At 37.5% G+C, this 22,136-nt stretch overlaps 1 long non-coding RNA gene across 1 annotated transcript; it reads right to left on the reverse strand.

Annotated features, from left to right (window-relative positions):
- Window positions 1-16,252: 16,252 nt before the first annotated feature.
- On the reverse strand, window positions 16,253-21,718 carry LOC129533130 (uncharacterized). The gene is made up of 5 exons (XR_008679168.2): window positions 21,653-21,718; window positions 19,882-20,050; window positions 18,510-18,552; window positions 17,795-17,920; window positions 16,253-16,393 (listed from the first exon to the last, which is right to left on the reverse strand). It is a non-coding gene; the product is annotated as an uncharacterized lncRNA (long non-coding RNA).
- Between the last annotated feature and the right edge of the window lie 418 nt (window positions 21,719-22,136).

The raw sequence follows: 22,136 nt of genomic DNA on the forward strand, positions 1-22,136 counted from the left end.
AACTGTCACCATGATCCAATTTCCTCCCTCCCTTAACACATGGGGATTACAGGTCTCTCCCTTAACAGGTGGAGATTACAATTTGAGGTGAGATTTAGATGGGGACGCAGAGCCAAACCATATCATTCTGCCCTGGCCTCTCTCAAATCTCATGCCCTTTATGCATTTCAAAACTTATCATGTCTTCTCAACAGTCCCCCAAAGTCTTAACTCATTCCAGCATTAACTCAAAAGCCCAAGTCTAAAGTCTCATCTGAGACAAGTCCCTTCCACCTAGGAGCCTGTAAAATCAAAAGCAAGTTATTAATAGTTACTTCCAAGATACAATGAGGGTGCAAGCATTGGATAAACTCTCCCATTCTAATAGGAGAAATTGGCCAAAACAAAGGGGCTACAGGCCCCATGCAAGTCTGAAATCCAACAGGGCAGTTATTAAATCTTTAAGCTCCAAAATAATCTCCTTTGACTTCATGTCTCACATCCAGGGCATGCTGATGCAAAGGGTGGCTCCCACAGCCTTGGGCAGCTCCGCCCCTGTGGCTTTGCAGGGCTCAGGCCCTGCGGCTGCTCTCACGGGCTGGTGTTGAGTATCTGTGGCTTTTGCAGGTGCATAGTGCAAGCTGTCAGTGGATCTATCACTCTGAGGTCTGGAGGACAGTGGCCCTATTCTCACAGCTCCACTAGGCAGTACCCCAGTTGGGACTCTGTGTGAGAGCTTCAACCCCACATTTCCCTTCTGCACTGCCCAATCAGAGGTTCTCTATGAGGGCTCCACCCCTGTAACAGACTTCTGTCTGGACATTCAGGCATTTTCATTCATTTGCTGAAATCTAGGCGGAGGTTTACAAACCTCAATTCTTGACTTCTGTGCACCTGCACACCCAACACCACATAGAGGCTGCCAAGGCTTGAAGCTTGCATCCTCTGAAGCAACAGCCCTAGCTGTACTTTGGCCCCTGTTAAGCTGGAGCTGCAGCAGCTGGGGCACAGGGCACCAAATCACGAGGGTGCATGCAGCAGTAGGGCCTTGAGCCCAGCCCACAAAACAGTTTTTCCCTCCTAGGCCTCTGGCCCTGTGATGGGAGGGGCTGCCATGAAGTTCTCAGATGTGCTCTGAAGACATTTTCCCCATTGTCTTGGCTATTAACATTTGGCTCCTTGTTGCTTATGCAAATTTCTGCAGCTGGCTTGAATTTCTCCCCTGAAAATGGGTTTTTCTTTTCTACCACACAGTCAGGCTGCAAATTTTCCAAACTGTTATGTTCTGTCACCTCTTAGATGCTTTGATGCTTAAACATTTCTTCTGCCATAATCCCTAAATCATCTCTCTCAAGTTCAAAGTTCCACAGATCTCTAGGGCAGGGGCAAATGGTCACCAGTCTCTGTGCTAAAATATAGCAAGAGTCACCTTTACTCCAGTTCCCAACAAGTTCCTTAACTCCATTTGAGACCACCTCAGCCTGGGCTTCATTGCCCACATCACTATCAATATTTGGTCAAAACCATTCAACAAGTCTCTAGAAAGTTCCAAACTTTCCCACATCTTCCTGTCTTCTTCTGAGCCTTCCAAACTGTTCCAACCTCTGCCCATTACCCAGTTCCAAAGTCTCTTCCACATTTTCAGCTTATTTTTATAGCAGTATCCCACTATGTTGGTACCAATTTCCTGTATTAGTCCATTTTCACACTGCTATAAAGAAATACCTGAGACCCAGTAATTTAGGAAAGAGGTTTAATTTCACAGTTCCACATGGCTGGGGAGGCCTCAGGAAACTTGCAATCATGGCAGAAGGTGAAGGAGAAGCAAGAACCTTCTTCACATGGTGACAGGAGAGGGAAGCAGGAAGAAAGAGCATTCAAATACTTATAAAACCATCACATCTCATGAGAATTCACTCACTATCATGAGAACAGTGTGGGGGAAATCACCCCCATGATCCAAGCAGCTCTTTTCCTTAGACACGTGGGGATTACAAGTCCTTCCCTTGATATGTGGGGATTACAATTTGAGATGAGATTTGGGTGGGGACACAGAGCCAAACCCTATCAAATATGCTAACTTAAAAAACAGAAGTTTGCATAGGAGATACAAATTTGTAGAATATAAAGGTAATATTCATCAGCAAAGTCCTATTGCATTTTAATTTCAAAGGGATTAAATTATACATGGTTTAAGTTTTTACCTGAAGACGTATATTAGAATTATTTCGTTTTTTAGTTTTAATGAGGAAACTTTAAATAACTGTTTTTAAAGTCTGCATTAATACTGTTTTATTCTAATAATAGCTCTCAACTAGCAGTACTGTTTTTTAACAAACATTTCTTTTTTGAATACCTATTATGCATGGTCAGTGCTAAATTGTCAATGGGATAGGATCCAAAGGTAAATTTGATAAAAATTCCTATCCTCGGGAGACATAGAAAAATACATGCGCTTTTTTTTTTTTTATTATACTTTAAGTTCTGAGATACATGTGCAGAACGTGCTCATTTGTTACATAGGTATACGTGTGTCATGGTGGTTTCTTGCACCCATCAACCCGTCATCTATGTTAGGTATTTCTCCTAATGCTCTCCCTCCCCTAGATCCCACCCCCTGACAGGTCCCGGTGTGTGATGTTCCCCTCCGTGTGTCCACGTGTTCTCATTGTTAAACTCCCACTTATGAGTGAGAACATGCGGTGTTTGGTTTTTGTTCCTGTGTTAGTTTGCTGAGAATACATTTAATTAGAGTTAACTAACTACTTAGAGAAGTACTTCTAAAATTATTTTGGTCTCAGGACTCCTTCAATCTCTTCAAAATTATTGGGGATCCTAAAGAATTTTTGTTTGTTTAGCTTATATCTATCAATATTTACCACGTTAGAAATTAAAACTGAAAAAATTTAAAATACAAGTATACAATAATAATACATTACTTTAAGTGTCAGTATGATCATCTTATCCCATGTCATGTAGCCTCTGCAAAACTCTACTGTACATATACTTATGAGAGAATGAGAATGAAAATGCAAAAATGTCTTAGCATTAGTGATAAAATATTCTTGACTTTACGAAGCCTCTGAAAGCGTCTTCAAGACCCCCAGAGACTATAAGTTATCAACCAGTAAACTACAGGAGATGTTTGATGCTATAGTTGATACGTCATCAAAACATCATGATGATACAGGAAAGAGAGTAATTTATATCAATCAATGATTAAAATTGTTAATGATTACCACTTCACTAATACTGGTCTCCAATTGATCCTAGATTTCAATAAAAAGCAAATAAATGAAATAAATAGCAACAATAGTTTTTACCAAGTAGTTCAGTTCATGAAATGAAGGCATTCCCCTGCCACCTGGTGGCAAGGTATCCTAATTAGGTATTAAGGGTTTTTTTGTTTGTTTGTTTTTTTGAGTGGCACACAATTACAATATATCTTAGTTGCAAATTTAGAGTTTTTTGAATGTTGATTCTACCACTAAACATTATAAAATTATATTTGGAACCTCTGAAACATGCCAACCTAATGCTAAATAGTTCTTCAATACAATAAAAGCAAATAGGCTAAAATCCAACTGTGTTTTAAAGAACCAATCATTATGCAAGGTTTCCATAGTGCTTTGAATATAGTTGGACTTCAAAATTTCAAGGTGACAAAAAGATAAGTTTTCTTTGTTATTGTCTAATGCATTTTCTCACCGTGTAGTAAAAGAAACAGTAAGAGGAGTCTACAACTGCTACTACATTTAGGTTTTGTGAGCTCAGCCTGGGGTGGGAGATTGAGAAAATGTCCTAGAAAAGATCACTGTAGCAGACTCCGATTCCACTCTACACAGGGAAGTTCCTAAGGGAATGTATGTTGCTGCAGCAAATGAAATACATCAGTACATGGATACCTGGAAAGAGCAAGTAGGGCAGCAATGGAGGACCAGAAGGACTTCAATCCTAAGAAAAATGGTAGGATGATACGAAATTGTCTAAGGCTATTACTCTTTCTTGGGTTAAATCATATTATCTTCCTTATGTCTTGTTTCTAACCATGACAATAAGACTAGATTTTATTATTTTACTGAGGCACTTTTGAGCTTTTGTAAATCAGTAACTTACTAACTGATAATTTTCATAAGCTTTTAGCATCCTTCCCAATCTTGAGAGGTACAATATAGCATAGAGTAGTGGTGCCAACCTGGGAGGATGTGAACATTTTGCAAGACACCTAAACATGAAGAGTTTTAAGGGAATCAGTTTTCTGACACTTTACTTCCATATGTAGCTTTTCCCCAAAATTGTTCTGCCAGAAATCAAGCCTATATTCACAAAAGCCCAAGTACCACTTTATGAAGGATATGCAAATTTCTCATTCATTTTGTAAGCTACTAAGATGCATTACCCTGAAGGCTAAACAAATCTGGATGCCTAAGGAAGGGGAGGCCTTCCCCAGTGATTAATCATAGTACCATGAACCTAGAGGGCTTTTAGGCTCTCCCAGCTTCATACATACTTTTGTTAAGGATAAAGCCTAGAGGTAGAAATGATATTTTTGCCACATAAGAATGTGGTGAATTCAGGTAGGTATAAAGGTATAAATTTTTATTTAGCAATGTTGCTTCTTTCCTTCTTTTGGTGTTTTTTTGTTCGTTTGTTTGTTTGACAAGGTCTTGCTCTGAGACAAGTTCTTGCTCTGTCACCCAGGCTGGAGTGCAACAGCACAATCTTGGCTCACTGCAACCTCTACCTCCAGACCCAAGGGATTCTCCCAAGTAGCTGGTACTACAGGTACACACCACCATGTCTAGCTAACTTTTGTATTTTTTTAAAGAGATGGGGTTTCACTATTTGCCCAGGTTGGTCTCAAACTTCTGGGCTCAAGCAATCATCCCCTCTCAGCCTCCCAAAGTGCTGGAATTACAGGCGCGAGCCACTGTGCCCAGACTTCTTTTGTCTCCTATTTCAAAAAAATTCTTTTTTGAACTTCCATAAGGAAGTTCATTAAGAAAATAGCAGAAAGAGCATCAGTAACAATTATTAAGTGCTTAAAAATAATATTTTCTGCATATTTAAATGACAGGAAAGCTTTCCTATTCTTCTCAATATTATTCTCTAGTATTTGAAAGCACCAAAGAATAACCTAAAAACATAGAGTACTAAAGCTTTGTTTTAAATATAATTGATTATTTTCTGGAAATATTGAAAATTTTAAAATATATTAGAAAAAACTGTGGATAAAATTTTAATGCAATTTCTTTCAGACTTAATGTGTTTTGTTCAATAGTGATTAAAATCTGTTTTTTCAAGTCATGTCATGTGAGATTTATCCTGATTACCATGAATTCTCCTCTTACTTGATCATAAAAATGTTAAATATTTTCTATCTCTTTTTAATAAAAGTTAAAATTATAAACTAGCCATTGGACCAACTGTCACATCTGTGACAGCTTTTGTTTCAAATTATGTTTCGAGAAACGTTTGTGTAGCAGAAAACCTTGGAAAAAAGAGATAGTGTCACCCCGGGCACAGAAGGCAGAATTGTTTTTGACCAAGATAAAGAAAATATTCCCCTTTGGGGAAAAGGTTGAGTGGGTTTACTAGCAGACCCTTTAAAAAATTGAGAGTTTCCCAAGCTTGGGATTTCTCAGTTGTTACAGAAATCTACTGGGAGCACATTGTCCCCCAGGTGACTTGGTAGACAAAGGAAGCCAATGTAAGCATGGAGTTCACACTACTCACTGCCTGCTGTGCTGTGAGTACTAAAGTTCTTTGTCTCTGACCCAGAAGTCTCATGTCTTCTTGTCAGCATCTGTGAAACTGTAGCAGGCTCATTTGGTAACTTGCAGGCAGGGTAAAATTTCAGGCCTTTCATAGTTCTTGCCAGGACTAACACTTTACAAATGGAAAGTACAAGCCTAAGGCAGCAAAGAAAAGGCAAGGAAGGAGAAGAGAGGCAGCAGTATACTATACTGATTACCATAACAAAACCACAAAGAGACATAGCAAGTTATTTAGCAGTCACAGTCACTCTGTGTTTTAGACCTTTCTGGAAGGGTTTAAAGGAGAAACCCATTCTGAGTAGTCCATAAGAGAGAGAAAAAGGAGGGGGAAATTTTCTCCTTGGCTCCCTTCCACATCCTCTTCTCCTTGATCAAGATTTACATCTACAGTGATCTAGCTCCCCCATACTTCTTGGTTGCATCTTGGTGGCTGCTCAGAAAACCAGTTCCTATTCTTTAAAGTATAGTGTCTTATTCAAATATGAAAGTGGAAGAGTGACTTTGTGCAAGTAAAGTGCTGACCATGGCAGAGAAAGAAGGGTGTAGACAAGAGAATTTGAGGTGTCCAAGGTTTCTATTTTAATATAATGTGTAACAAATTTACTTGCATGTCAAGCAGTTCCTATGTTTCTTCTTTCCATAAAATTAAATAGGAACCTAATGGAGTTTTCAGCTGATTACTTACACACACACACACACACACACACACACACACACACACACACACCAACAACAACAACAAGAAACATTCATTTGTGTGACCTATGTTACTTAGTAATTCCAGATAGGAATTACTGGGGAAAACATGTGTAGATTAATATAGAATCCTGTCCATTTATGTATAAATAGTGAAACTGGGGAAAATAACTCCATTCATCCCATTAAGATGTACATTTCTAATAAAATTAAACTTTCAAATTTAATGGTTATTTACCAAAATTTGTAACAGGTGTTCTTTTGATTAATGATGAACTAATAATAGTTATAAAAATAACCCAGGAGAAACTGTTAAATATGTAAAGTCTTTTGGTTACAAGGAGGAAAACAAAATTTAAATTTTAACTTCTGTACATATTTTTGGTATGGGAAAGCATGATAAAATGATCAATAATAAACTTTTAAGTATAAGATATTGTATAATTAGATTAAAATTCTGTGGAATGAAATTACATGGTAGAGTTATAAAAAAGAAATATGTAAATTTTCATAGCTGAACAACAACTTTTTCATGTATGTATTTTTTTAGGGGGTTATTACATATTAATGGTATTCAAATTCCATTAGATTCATTAAAAATAGTGAAGTATTTGTTTTATTCCCAATATTGGAGAATTGGAGAAAGTATATTAATTACAGTTATAATGAAACATTTTAAATCAACTAAAAATGTGATTGAGTGTAAAATTTACAAAAAAAATTTCTAGTGGGCAAGCAAACAAAAAAGTTTGAAGATATCTGTTTGAGTGACCAATAGGAAATAGGGCAAATTCAGATGTCATTTGAGTAAACTGACAAAGTAAGAAATGTCACCTAGTGTCATCTGAGCAATTCTGTGGTAGGGGTGACATTCAAAACTAGGTAATTTGTCAAAAGTACAAATGTTTTCAATTATAAGCATGAACATATGGGCATAGTAAAAAGATAATAATGCTATAATCACCAGAATTATTGACTAATTTTCCTTTTCCTTTTACAAGTCTATATTTTTCCTTTTTTTTTTTTTGAGGTAGGGTCTCTTTCTGTCACCTAGGCTGGAGTGTAGTGGTGCAGTCACAGTTCACTGTAGCCTTGATCCCCTAAACTCAAGTGATCCTCTTAGCCTGTTGAGTAGCTGGGGTCACGGGCGCATGCCACCATGCCTTGCAAATTTTTAAAAAATTATTTTTGGTAGAGACAAGATCTCACTATGTTGCTCAGGCTGGTCTTGAACTACTGGCCTCAAGCAATCCTCCTGCCTTAGCTTCCAAAAGTGTTGGATTATTGGTGTGAGCCACCATGCCTGGCTTATATTTTATACAATTTCAGAAATAAGCTTGTGTAACTTAACTAACCAGAGAAAGTACATGTGCATACCATATTTCATCAAATCTACAACAACATTGATTATGCAATACACGATTATCTTTTGTTTCACTGGGAAGAAACACTGCCCATTGGAGCAATGACATGATATTTATTGCCATTGATTATAAGATGACTCACGATTTCAGAAGTGTTAAGATGTAAAGAAATTGCTTTAGAATGAATGGATTACAGTATTTTGTATAATAAATGTTTTTAATTTTCCTATTAAAGTATCATTTGCATACATTAAATTCACCCATGTTAGTGTTTAGTTCTGTGAGTTTTGAGAAATGTCAAGTTATATAATCACCCTGCCACCAAAAGCAAGATGTAGAACAGTTCAATCACTCTCTAAAATTCTCCCATGTTCTTTCGTAGTCAATTCCTCCCCATGCCATAAGTCTCTGACAACTATGAACCTGTTCTTTATTCCTATAGTTTTCCCTTTTCCAGAATGGCATATAAACATACATAGTATGCAGCCTTTTAAGTTTGGCTTCTTCCCCTTAGCATGATACTTTTGAGGTTTATCTCTGTTCTTGTGCATATCCATAGTTCATTCCCTTTTTTTTGCTGAGTAGCATTTCATTGCGTAAATGAAACACATTTACACAATGTTTAATATGTTGGCTTATTCATTCATTAGTTAAAGGACATTTAGACATTTAGGTTGGTTTGAGTTTTTGGAGATTACAAATAAAGCTGCCATAAACATTTATCTACATTGTTTTTGTTAGAATATAATATTTGTTTGTTGCTTTTATTTATTTATTTATTTATTTTTGAGACAGAGTCTTGCTCTGTTGCCCAGGCTGGAGTGCAGTGGTGTGATCTGGGCTCACTGCAACCTCTGCCTCCTGGGTTCAAGAGATTCTCCTGCCTTAGCCTCCCGAGTAGCTGGGATTACAGGCATGTGCCACTATGCCTGGCTAACTTTTTGTATTTTTAGTAGAAACAGGATTTTACCATGTTAGCCAGGCTGGTCTTGAATTCCTGACCTCAAGTAATCTGCCCATCTCAGCCTTCCAAAGTGCTGTAATTACAGGCATGAGCCACTGTGACTGGCCAGAATATAATTTTTTTATTCCACTTGGGTAAATACTGAGTAACAGCTTGCTGGGTCACGTACTAAGTGTGTGTTTAACGGTATTAGAAATTGACAAACTGTTTTCCAAAGTGGCTACACCATCTTACATTTCCTCCAGCCATGTTTGAGAGTTCCAGTTGCTTCGCATTCTTGCTAGCAGCTGTGGATATTGCCAGGTTTTGTTGTTATTTCTATTCTGACAGGTAAATATTTACACTTCCCGGTAGTTTTCCTAGTGACAAATTGGGTTGAGCATCTGTTCAATTGCTTATTTGCCATGTGTACCTCTTCTTTGTTGAAGTGTCTGTTCAAATATTTTGCCTGTTAAAAAAAATTGATCGGTTGTTTGCTTAAAACTGAGTTTCAAGAATCCTTTATATATTCTGGATACAAGTCTTTTATCAGATTGTGATTTGCATTTTCAGCAAGTTCCCAGGTGTTGCTGATACTACTGTAGTTTTGGGAGTAGAAATAGCTACCCACAGGGCTTCTTAAACTTTAACATCCATAAAAACCACCTGGGGTGGGATGGGACCCAGTAGGTCTGGGGCACACCCGAGATTCTGCACTACCAACCAGCTCTTAGAAGAACTCTGATGCTTCTGTGTTCACAGCTTTGGCAGAAAGGGCTTAGGGGAATCACAGAAGGATTCCAAGAAAGAGTTACATTTCAGCCAAGATTGAAGGATGCGTATATTTCTCTGGAAAGATACAGGGTAGAGAAGAATAGAAGGTGAGAGAGGAAGAAAAGAAAAGAATAATTTTGCAGAGGGTATAACATGAGCCATGCCAGGTTGAATGAAAAAGTCAGACATTGGAGGTGGAAGATGACCTCTTACTGAGAGGTAAGTCATATTACAAAAGACATGTTTGAATTTTCTTTCCTGTATGTGGAAGTGCATTGAAATATTGCAATCAGGAGAGTCATGTGATCAGACTGTCAGTATAGAAATACGTCTCTGACCGTGGAATAAAAGTATGATTGGAAAAGAAACTGGAGGCTGGAAAACCAGTTGTTGCAATTGTGCAGTGAGAAATGACAGATGTTTTAATTAAGGCGGTTACAATGGGGTGAAAGAGGAGGAGCCAGATTAAGAGATGTTTAGGAAGAACAATCAACATGACTAGGTAAAAACTGGATGTAGGGGAGAGAGCAGGGAAAAGCTAGATGCTAACTGGGTGTGTGATTTACCAGAATAAGGAATGTGTGTTTAAGTTTTGTGCAGAAGATGACCAGGTTCATCAGATATGCTGAGGTTAAGGTAATTCCTGTATAGCCACCTACAAATGTCTACAAGATCTTTGTAAAAGAATGGAGGACAGAAGAGACAAATGGGTTGAAGTCATGAACTTGGTAGTAATCTGGTTCTGAGTGTTAATTGAAGTGAAGTTCCTTGATGAAATCTACAGAATGCAAAAGAGATTAAAAGAGGCAAAGTCTCTTTTGCATCCAAGAGACACTCACATCTAAGAGGCAAATGAAAGAAGGGATCCGGTGAAAGAAAGGGAGGCATTTCTTTCAATAGGGGAAATTATTTTAATTTGAAATTCAATGAGGAGACAATATCAGTCTCAAGGAGTTAATCTGAAATTTTTTCTTTTTAATATTTAATATATATGTTCACCCCTTATAGGCAGTAGATAAAATATTCTCCATTTTCATAATTTTCTTAAGGTAAAAGGTAATGATCATTTAATGTATGTTTAACTTTTGGTTTGTGGAAGGTCTTTCATGCTTTGTTTTCTATTTAAGTCTTCAATTACTTCTCAATAGAGAGCATAACAAGAAAAATTCTGATTTCCTTCCTTGCATCTAAATCTGTATTTAATAACTGAATGTCTGTAAACAGTACCAGGCAATGCAGTAATTATACGATTACTAAAGGGCATTGTTGGTATGAACATATTTCATTTAGATGCAAACTTTGGTGCTGTATTTCAGACACTTCAGAAATACAGTGATCCACGCTAGAAATTAGCAGAGATCTATAACATATCGATACTAATGGTTTATAGCATGTTTACAAATATTTCTCTATTATTTGCTCCCAAGATGACAATCACTGTAGGTTTACGAAGGGGCATGATCTAGCTCTTCTGCCCCATATTATGTTTCAAGAAGGACTATGCAATTGAATCTTTAACCACATAGATTAAGTACTGATTCTTCTATTTCTTAGATGTTATTCTTGGGCAAGTTGGTTCAGTTTATTTCAACAACTTTTTTTACCAAATTTCTATTATTACCAAGTACTGGAGAAACAAAGCTAAATGAAATATACATATGCATAGAACATTTCATAATAATAAGAGAAGTAGGCACAGGGCGCTGTGAGTTTGAAAGAGATTCTTCTCATTTAGCTTGAGGAATAAGAGGTGGCCAGCATTTCTGGAGGAGAAGGTGTCCGAGATGATTTTTAGTCATGGAAATCATCACCTTTTCTCCACCCCAAACCTGGTCACACATGTTCGTGTCTAAAATTCTCTTTTATTCCACTAAAAGAGAGCAAAAATGCAGTGCAGAATGAATAATAGGGTGTGCCTGGGGAGCCAAATGTAGTTTCATATTACCAGAAATTAAAACACGAGATGTGGGTTTCTCGAAGTTCAGGCAGATGTCATGGAGGCTTCACAGGCTGGGATGAAAGCTTGGCATGTAATTGAAGTGATTTGTTGACATAAAAAAAGCAGTCACAGTTAAATTTGCACTGCTGTTATATAACTCTGGTGGCAGTGTGTAGGGTGTATTTGAAGGGGGCAAATCTGGAACCATTTTTAATTCTTCAATGAGGCATGATAAGGGCTTGAACTTGGCCATGATAAAGTCTGGGAAAGGAAGGGCACAATTAAGAAAAAGTAAGGAGGCAACTACTTATGACAATGCTTGTTGAGCTAGAGAAAGCACAGCTTTAAGAATGAGTGAGGCCTGAACTTGAACCCTAGCTTAATTACTTAAAAGCTTGAGCCTTTTACAAGTTACTGTAATTTTTGATTTTCTGTAATCCTGAAAGCGAGGGTGACTTTGCTTTGTGTCATCCTAGGGATTAGGCATAATTTAAAGCACCTGAAATAATTACCAAAGGTCGGTTCCTGGTTAACATAAGTAAACAAGCCTGTTTCCCCTACACTTCCTTGTACCTAAATTTCCCTACACTTCCTTGTACCTAATCCTTGCCCTCTGCCTCAGGGTAAGAGGACAGCTGCCTTCAGCTTATTCTTCCCCAAAGCTATGCAGAGCCTTCTGACCTTTCAGAAGGTTTGCGCCCTTTCCCTATAATTTCTCCCACCACACTGACCGATCTCCTACATGACCTTTTAGTCTCTTAGCTTAAATGCCACGTGAATAGGGTCATTGTTTTAGGTTATGGGTTTCTTTTTATTAAGGGACACTGTAAGAGTCCTTTCAAAACCATCATAGACAGAAATACTTGTTATAAATGATAATAATAATATTAGTAAGCAGGGTGAAAAACAGTGGCTGGAAGAATGTCATCTGTCAGTGGATATGCTCATTCACGGGCAGGCTCTACTTTTCATGTGTTAACTCTTCCCATTTTACAGATAAGAACACGTAGAGAAAACCGTGGAAAATTAATAAGCTTTTCAGAGAAATACATGCTCTCCCACCTCACATTCAAAGATAAAACTTGACATGGATGTTGAGGACTTGACTAGAAAGAGAAGTAACAATTTCCTGATTTCTACTTCTCAAATGCATTTTGAGATCCTTCTCAGTCCCCAAGTTTGATATCAGGTGTTATATTCTGAAGTGGCATAGCCTTGGTGGAGTCTTCTCATTGGGTGAATTACCACCAAGATTAGCAATTATCATTAGAATTATTGTGATGGATAAATTCAGTTGTAATTATCATTATGGTTTATCTACTTTTCTCTGCCGGTTTGTATTAACACATTTTGGTAAGACTACAAGTAACTGTCTCTAGTTAAAAAAGAAAAGTTAAATGGACTCTGAGAATTGTTTCATATATCTATTATCTACCTTCACTTGTGATACCAAAGAAGTAGTTTATCGGGCACAGATGCTACAGCAATGTTTAGTATATACGTCATACATCGGTTGGAATAGAAAGGGTTTTGAAATTCTCTAAATCCAACTCAGACTGATACTAACTTATGAATAAGCAATATCATCTTTTTTGGACAACTATTGACTATCATGTCCATATGTGTTTTTCTAAAGGCTTTTATATGGTGTTTTGATTCTTAATGTCAATTGCTGCATTTCATCAAGTAACTGCCACAGGCCCCTGCCCAAACATAGCAGTTTTGATGACTCTGTTACCAATAAGCAAGATTTAAAAACAAAACAAAACAAAAAACTAGCCATCAGTGGAAAGTTTGTCTGTTGGTCTACTTTCTAAAGGGTCAGGAAATGAGTTGCAGACGGATCAGTATTTACGTTCCCTGACATGTCCTGAGGGCTTGGTGGATGTTTCCTTCAGTGTCACCACAACACAGCATTTAGGGCTTCCATTTAAAAGGAGCCCCTGCTTAAGAGAGAGTAGGAGGAAGGGGGCTCCACATGGAGCCTTAGGAGTGTGAGTGGTTCAGCACCCTTTTCTCCAGGTGAAAGTTGCTGCTCATTGTTACAAAGGGTGGACTTTGTAACACTCTTTGTAACACAGAGAGAAGATCTGTGTTTGTCCGGGGTGGTTGTGGCCAGCCTCACTGGCTTCCTTTCAGCTTCTCCTTTCCCTCCTCAGAGACTTGTCCTGCCAGTGACACTCTGACATGAGTCTTCAGGTGGACACTGTCCTCCCATTCTATAGGGCTTGGCCCAAATATCACCCCCCCCCTTTTTTGAGATGGAGTCTCGCTCTGTTGCCCAGGCTGGAGTGCAGTGGCATGATCTCGGCTCACTGCAAGCTCCACCTCCCGGGTTCACATCATTCTCCTGCCTCAGCCTCCTGAGTCACTGGGACTACAGGCGCCCGCCACCATGCCTGGCTAATTTTTTGTATTTGTTAGTAGAGACGGGGTTTCACTGTGTTAGCCAGGATGGTCTCGATCTCCTGACCTCGTGATCCACCTGCCCTGGCCTCCCAAAGTGCTGGAAATATCACCTCTTTACAGGCAGTTTTTCTGACCATCTTCTCCAAGCAGATGCCACTTACTCCATTTTGCCATTGCACTCACCTGTTTCCTTCACATCATCTCTTGCAAGTTCTGTGTATGTAGACTTTAAAAAAAATGACCAGTCATCCCTTTTGGGCTGTAACTTCAAGAGTCCATGTCTGTTTGGTCCTTCACTGTTCATTTACTACAGATCATTGCACATAGCACTCAGTAAATGTTTATTAAATAAATGTTGAATGAAGGGTTTTATGGAATGAACGTATTTCCCACCTTAAGTCTCTATTTATCTCCCTGATTAATGTTTGTTGTTTATGATAACTTTTCAAAATTAATTATATTTAAAAAATTATTGCTATTTTAGTGGAAAACATTATCTTCCCATCTTTAAAAACAAAAGAATTAGCATCAGAGTTCCTTTTGGAAAGAGAGCTTCTCCTCTAGAAAAATAGCTATATAGACCACTTCAGTTAGGTTAGGAGAAACACCAAGAGTATGGCTTATACCATTAAAATGGAAAAATGCTGCTAGGTGAAATGTTCAACTGAATATGTTCGTCGTAATCTGAGGTTGGAGGAAGGAGCCATGTCATGTGGTGAGACTCTGAAACTTTCTAAGAAAGGACTTAACAATTAAGCAGATGAACAGTTGCTTGAAGCAGGGTAGTCAAAATCTTTAGAGAGCACAGTTGTCTAATATCTGCTTTAAAGTTGTTAACATGTTCTGACATAAATTGCTTTTATAGCATCAAACTTTGGAAAAATCTGCATCTCTCTTTTGGGGCCTTAATCTCTGGAGTATTGTTTCTCATTTTTGTTGTCATTGAGAATGTGACTCATATGTCTGCACCTTTTTCAAACCCAGTCAAGTCTGGGAAAACACCTGCTAAATATAAAATCCACACACTTAAGGGCATTTACTTTTTCTCAATACACCAAACATGCAGTTAAGAAGTGAATGTCATGAAGTGGACATCTGAAAAAATCATTCCTTCCTTGAGATGTAAAAATTAGTAAGGAAAACTCAAGTTTGTTTTACCTTTTTGGTTCAAAAATTATAGTTGGGTAATACCTTGTTAAAATATATAAATTCATAAATTATCATGATTGCCAAGCCGCACATAAAATTATGCTTTTGCTTATACAAAATGAGCCTGATTGTACGTTTACAGTTCTGTGGGCTTGATGGCTTGCCCTCTTAAACCTCAGAGGAGAGAAAATTCTCCTCCAGCTACCATTTTGCAGAAAAAAAATCTCTTTCTTTGAGATGCCTGTAATACATGGCTGCAGAACAGATTCGAGGAGGGCTTTCAAAATGGGTTTAGAGCAGGTTCATATCTGGTTTTTCAGCTGATTATATATTCATATATTTTCTTTTGAATTACTCAGTTTTGCTTCAGTTGTCCAGTGTTCTGCACCGGGATTATTTATGTTCAGCTGAGCCTCAAGAAAGAAATGTACAGGGAGATGGTGATGATTAGAGGAAAAGAGCATAGGATTTGTACTCTGGAATCCGCCACAATGGGGATGGCTTAGTCATGTTGCTTAACATCTGTGAAAATCATTTTGCTCAACTGTAGAACAGATTTATTTAGGATTACTCCTGCTACATCAGGACCTGTGGTTTACATGGCAAATAAGGGAACATTTTGAGAGTTGAATGGTTACAGTATGCAAATTAACTTTTAGGCTATTAGCTTATTCTCATATCTGCAACTCTCTGCATGAAACATCTTTCTCTCTCCTGTTTATTTACTTGGTTAAATTCTTGTCCTTCAAAGTGCATTTCCCTTGACAGAGAGGCTTTCCTGACTTGCTGGTGTCTATTACATGCCTCTTCTTTCATGTCCAGTTTCTTGACTTAACATATGATTTTGAAATTGTTTCTTGAGTTGCCCATTTCCCATATTTGTCTCTGAGTTCCAAGAAGGCAGGAATCTTACTTTTTAAAATCATTTTGCCCTCCATGTCAATTACAAGCATCACTCTGATGGAGAGTCAGCTCTCAGTAAATATTGACCTAATGGTTTATTTGTTGACGCTTCATGTAGTATTTACATTTTCAAGGCGGAATAATCAACTATGTTTAAAAATTTGGCATTACAATTACATACTTTGTTTCTGGTTTTATGTTATCTTTTTAATAGAGGAATGATGGAATGTTAGATCAGAAAGAGGTCTTGGAATTCATGTAATTCAGTAACAGAATTTTGCATAGGAGAAAATGAAAATCAAGAGAAATTAATCAATAATTAATAATTAATTACAGAACCAGTATTTTATTTCAGAGAGGGAGGCACTGTTCAAAGGTGACCACAAAGGGTTTGAGGTCAAATGTGTATTAAACTCTGAATTAGCCACTTGGCTCTGGCTAAAGTCTTCATTTTCTTCACCTGTCATACAAAGAGGATATTCAGGAAAGAGGGTGTTCTTGTGATGATTAAACAAGTTAATATATGATAAAGCATATATAATTGCACAGAGCTATATAACAATAGTCACAACTAGTTATTCTTAGGATTCTTATTCGAGAACTCTTGATGCTGCCTCTGATTCCAACAGAAAACACTTAACCAAGACTCTGAATGACTATTTAATGCCACAACAGATAGGTGTGAATAGCTTTTCTTGTTTTAAAAAGCACCTTTGCAATTAAGTTATTAAGTGCTCCTGCAAATACCTACTAAGAAAACAACTACCCATTTGATTTCTATCCAGTCTCTCTTTTTTCCTTCAGTTTAATTTTCCAACTTCAAGATTGTTAAATAGTACATGCTGTCTTGATTCTGACCTGCAAATAACAAGCTGTCATTTGTGAATTCCTTCCTAAATTAAAGATAATTAGAAGGGCTCATTTCTTGTGATTAATGTCTGGAAGAGAACTGGGACTAGAATATTCTTGGCTTATTATTTTGCCATTCTAAAATAATGCCGACATTTGATTCTCATGCTACGCTATTCTGAACACTTCTTAGCCATCAGACATCTAATATATGGGAGATTGTGCTAACACGTAAATGTTTAGGGTTGACATTCAGAGTTAAATCTTACTGTTGCTTAGTGGTAGACAGTGATACTAAGGGGAAGGAAAAAAGAAGGCAGGAAGGGAGTGCCCTTTTGTCTATACCTTTTCTTATCTGAATAATAAATTCATGCATAAATTTTATACATGAATTCTATCTGCAGAAACTTTTCTCTTGGGTTCCTAAAGTCAGGCAACCCTGGTCATCTAGATGTTGTCACAGCTATGACTTCTTCTTTCTTACTAAAGATAAGGATGATTGTACCTCACCAATGGAAGAGGCTGTTCCTTCATGCTGAGCTCACCCTCACATTTTATGTGACATTCTTAACAATTTTACTTCTGCATGCAGCTACTTTTGCTATCAAGTCCAAAGCAAAGCTAAAGGATTAATAGTTCACAACACTTCCAACTCCTCTGAAAGATATATAGAATTGGTTTTAAATTAATGTCTCTAATTTTTAGAAAATTTTCTAGAGGATATAATTCACTTTCTTTTAATTACTCTTCAGTTTTAATTCTTTGCTACAGAGGCAAAAATTTAGTCTAATTTTCTGCCATCTGAAGGTCTTGCAGGTGGCTACAGTCTTTATACAGCTTCTGATCTCATTTGAACATGAACTTGCTGTAGTTCGTTAGCCAATATGTTTCCCAGTTCCTTCACTAACCTGCTTGTCTCCTTTTAGGTGCACATCAGTTTTCCAGTGTTTCTCTAAAAGGGTGGAGGCTACAGACACAGTATTTGAAGCCCTTGACCTCATGTTACTCATACCTGAAATTAATGTTTCTATTTCTCTCTCTGCTGACTCTCTTTCCAGGGTTCCTTGTCTCTTTCTTGGCTTCTTCATTGTTTTCCTTTCCTACTGAATCTTCCTTCTTTTTGTTATTCTCCCAGAAACTAGAAAAAATTACATTAAGTAGTTTTTCTGGCTTGTATTTTTTAGTATGTTCCTTGTTAATTGTTAACTACATTTTCACAAAATAATCTATACTTTGTGGAATAAATTACAAAAATATTTGACTTAACAGAAGTTTCTAAGGGGAAAATAAAAGTTCATATTCCCCGCTACTATCCTCCTGTTCTACTCCGTAAAGATAAACACCATTAATGGTTTGTTGTGTGTTCTTCCAGATATTATATATATGTGTATATATACACATATATACTTTCTAAGTATATATATACCCATACACACGTATACATATACATATATGTGTATATATACATACAGCTTATAAGACATATATCTTATATACAAGGCTACATATCTTAGCCTTGATATATTTATATATGATACATTTATATAAATATATTTGTTTGTTTATTTATATGAAATAGATACATGCCAGATCTGTATTAGTCTGTTTTCACACTGCTGTAAAGACATACCTGAGACTGGGTAACTGATAAAGAAAAGAGGTTTAATAGGCTCACAGTTCTGTGGGCTATCAGGCTTCCACTTCTGGGGAAGCCTCAGGAAACTTACAATCATGGTGAAGGTGAGGGGAATCAAGCATGTCTTCACATGGCTGGCAGGAGAAAGAGAGAGAACCAAGCGGGAGGTGCTACACACTTTCAAACAACCAGGTCTTGTGAGAACTCTATCACGAGAACAACAAGGGGGAATTCTGCTCCTGTGATTCAATCACCTCCCACCAGGCCCCTCCTCTAACACTGGGAATTACAGTTCAACATGAGATATGAATGGGGACACAGAGCTAAACTGTATCAAGGTCCAAATTGTGTGTATGTGTGTGTGTTTTCTTTTTTTTTTTTTAAGACAGAGTCTCAACCTATCACCCAGGCTGGAGTGCAGTGGTAAGATCATGGCTCATTGTAGTTTCGACCTTTTGGGCTCAAATAATCATCTTGCTTCAGCCTCCTAAGTAGCTGGGACCACAGCTGCATGCCACCATACCCAGCTAATTTTTCATTTTTTGTAAAGATGGAGTCTCACTATGTTTCCCAGGCTGGTCTCGAACTCCTGGGCTCAAGCAGTTCTCCCCTGGGCCTCCCAAAGTGTTGGGTTTACAGGAGTGAGCAAATATGCCTGGCCCCCAATTTCAAATAAGAGCCTCTAGTTGTGCAAATATCTAAGTTTAATTTTTATACATGAATTTAATTTTTTATGGAACTCCCATTATTCTGATTGCCTCTAAGTTCTGGGAGATCAAATAGCATCAAGGAGATGGGGTCAGCTCATCTGTGTCACTGTTATATTTCTATACGGGCCGCTACCTTTCACTTTTTGTTTGTTTGTTTCTTGGATCATCAGCATGGCCCTATCTGGTCATTTATTCTCCTCGGTTTTTTGCCTTACACTCGGGCATTTGTTATTGAATACCAAAAGCCAAAAAATTGATTTTTTAAAAATAATCTTGTATATTTTTCTGCATTATCCTCTTCTGGAGACATACAACTCACTAGCTGCTGCCTGAATGAAGATAAATGTCAGAGTAACAGCATGTATATGAAAAAATTAAATATATTATCCTAATAACTATATAAATATGTTAATTGAATATTCAGTGGGAATTTCCTGTTTTTGTGGTATTTTGACTGAAGCCTGGAAGATGAGAATAATATATTATAAAGTACCTGCACATTTTCAAGAGAGACAGAAAATCAAACGGCTTGCTAAGAAGTGGCTAAATTAGTCTGTGGACATCCAACTCCCCCACCCCTGCCACCACCCTTACCGTCCAATCTATCTAAACAGAAAAGCAGAAATTTAAGATAATGTATTGAAGAAAGGGAATTTATAGAAATAAGGAGTGCTTTGGTCTTTTCTCTTTTCTTCCCTATGCAGGTGTTGCCATTATTCCAGGGTAGGTAGGAGGAGATATCAAGAAAATTACTTAGAGAAATTTGGGAAGGTTCTTGCAAGGAAGCAGTGGCTTCTCACTATCCAGCTGGAGTCTTTCTGAGCTGCTGAGACTCAGGGCCATTTCTGAGGACACAGGGATGGAGCACTGCAAGAGTTCTTGGGAGAGCTTGAAATGCATCCTTTGTATCTGCGGCCAGGGGCTGTAGGGAAAATGTCAATGACAGTTGCTTCAGAAGTCATGGAAGTGGGGGGTGGGAGGGAATATTGGAGCTGCTCAAGAGGCTGCAGACAGAGAGAGAGAGAGAGAGAGAGAGAGAGAGAGAGAGAGAGAGAGAGAGACAGAGAGAGAGAGAAACAGAAAGGCAAGTCTACTTTCCCACTATTTTATGGAGCCTATAAGGCAAGGGGAAGCAGTGAGGTTGAGCTGCCCTGATGAGACACTGCCCCAGGTTGCTGTCTTCTCCAGAGAAGAGATCCTAGGAGTGAGGAACTGTGAGGTGGGTAGGTCACTAGGGCCTGAGGCTAAGGGAAAAATTAAGAGATCAGTCAGTACATCAGCCATGTAGGGAAACTATGAAATCGTTCTTTTCCTCTAATCTCCATTCCAGTTGCACTGAGTGTGGAAGATTCACAAATAGGGAAGTTGGAGTGAAAAATCAAGGGAGGGAAGGAAAGGGGATGTGTGTGTGTGTGTGTGTGTGTGTGTGTGTGTGTGTGTGTGTGTGAGAGAGAGACAGAGAGAGAGAGAGAGAGAGAGAGAGAAAGCTGATTATGCTGACAGTAACCTACTGTCTTGCAGTTCTCCAAACCCAGCTCCGAGCCTAAGTTGGATGGGGCTGGGGATAGTTTTGTTACATGAGGCAATAAAGGATAAAATTGGACTTGTCTGGACTTTGTAACACATAAAAATGAGTTGTAATTAATGAAATAAGATTTGTTCTTATAACTGGAATGACCAGAAAGTTAAGGGAGCATCCTCAGATTATCCTGGGAGGATGATGGGGCTTTGTTTTGAAGGCAGTGATGAGAAACAAAGTTATTTGCCACCACATTGACAGAGACTCATTCCATGTATTAGTTTTATATTTCTCTATCAGTTTTAACAAACACACTTCTGGAATTTAGAGTTTTGCTTAATAATAATAATAAATATATATATTTTTCTTCATAGAAATTGGATAATCAGTTAATATATTTTGGGCAGGTTTTATTATTAACACACATAGATTAGTATAATTATTTTTAGTGACTCTACAGTAATCCACATTATGGATTTTCATAAATCCTTCAGTTGAAGAATATTTTTGTTTCTGTTTTATTACAAGGAATGCTGCAGTGAATGCTCTTGCACACATAACCAAGCATTTCTATGAGCTATCTATAGGATAATTTGATAAGTGGTATTACTGTTTCAAAGAGTATGCGTACAAATAATAGCAAGTGTACTTACAATTTAGAAAGCTATGGCAAATTAATTTTTTGAAAAGTTTCAAAAATGGTGTATATAAACCTTTTTTTTTATACTTTTATCCACATTGGATCTTATTCAACATTTTAATCTCTATAGGTATCATAAGGAAAACTATATAGTGCCTTTTTGCTGTTTTGATCTTAATGTTTTTGAACAGTTGATCATATTTTCAAGTATTGTCCTTTTCTAAATATTTAATGATTTAGGTAATACATAACTACAAGTGGCTCATAAAAATTGAAGTGTGACAGAGAAGACTAAAGTCTCCTATGATTATGAACTCAAATCCTAGTCCATTTGCTATCCTTCTCTTTCCACACCCCCATCTCACCAAATAGTCCCTGTGAGGACCACATCTAATTCTTTAACCTGTTTCTCCTGATGTTTTCCTTCATATTTCTAAATGCTGTGCTTCTAACAGCTGTGTCTTTATTAAATTGTGACATCATCTTTTGACTTCTTTTCTAGGCATTTTTGCCCATTGACACCATCTTCCTAATTATGACATCATTATTGTCTTGTTTATTGATTGATTTCTGGCTTACATTGGTCTTCTTTCTCTAGTTACATTAGGTAGTAACTTAGATGATTAAATTTTTATCTTCCTTCTTTTCTTCATATGCATTCAATGCTATAGATTTCCTTATGAGCACTGCTTTTGCTATATTCCACAAATTCTGATGTTGTATTTTTATTTTATTTTGCTTTAAAATATTTTTAAATTTCTCTTGAGACTTCTTTGACCCATGTATTCTTTAGAAGTGTATTGCTTAATCTCCAAATATTTTGGGATTTTCCAGCCATCTTACTGTTAT

Source organism: Gorilla gorilla, chromosome 3 (genome assembly GCF_029281585.2).
Source record: "Gorilla gorilla gorilla isolate KB3781 chromosome 3, NHGRI_mGorGor1-v2.1_pri, whole genome shotgun sequence".
NCBI classification, from domain to species: Eukaryota; Metazoa; Chordata; class Mammalia; order Primates; family Hominidae; genus Gorilla; species Gorilla gorilla.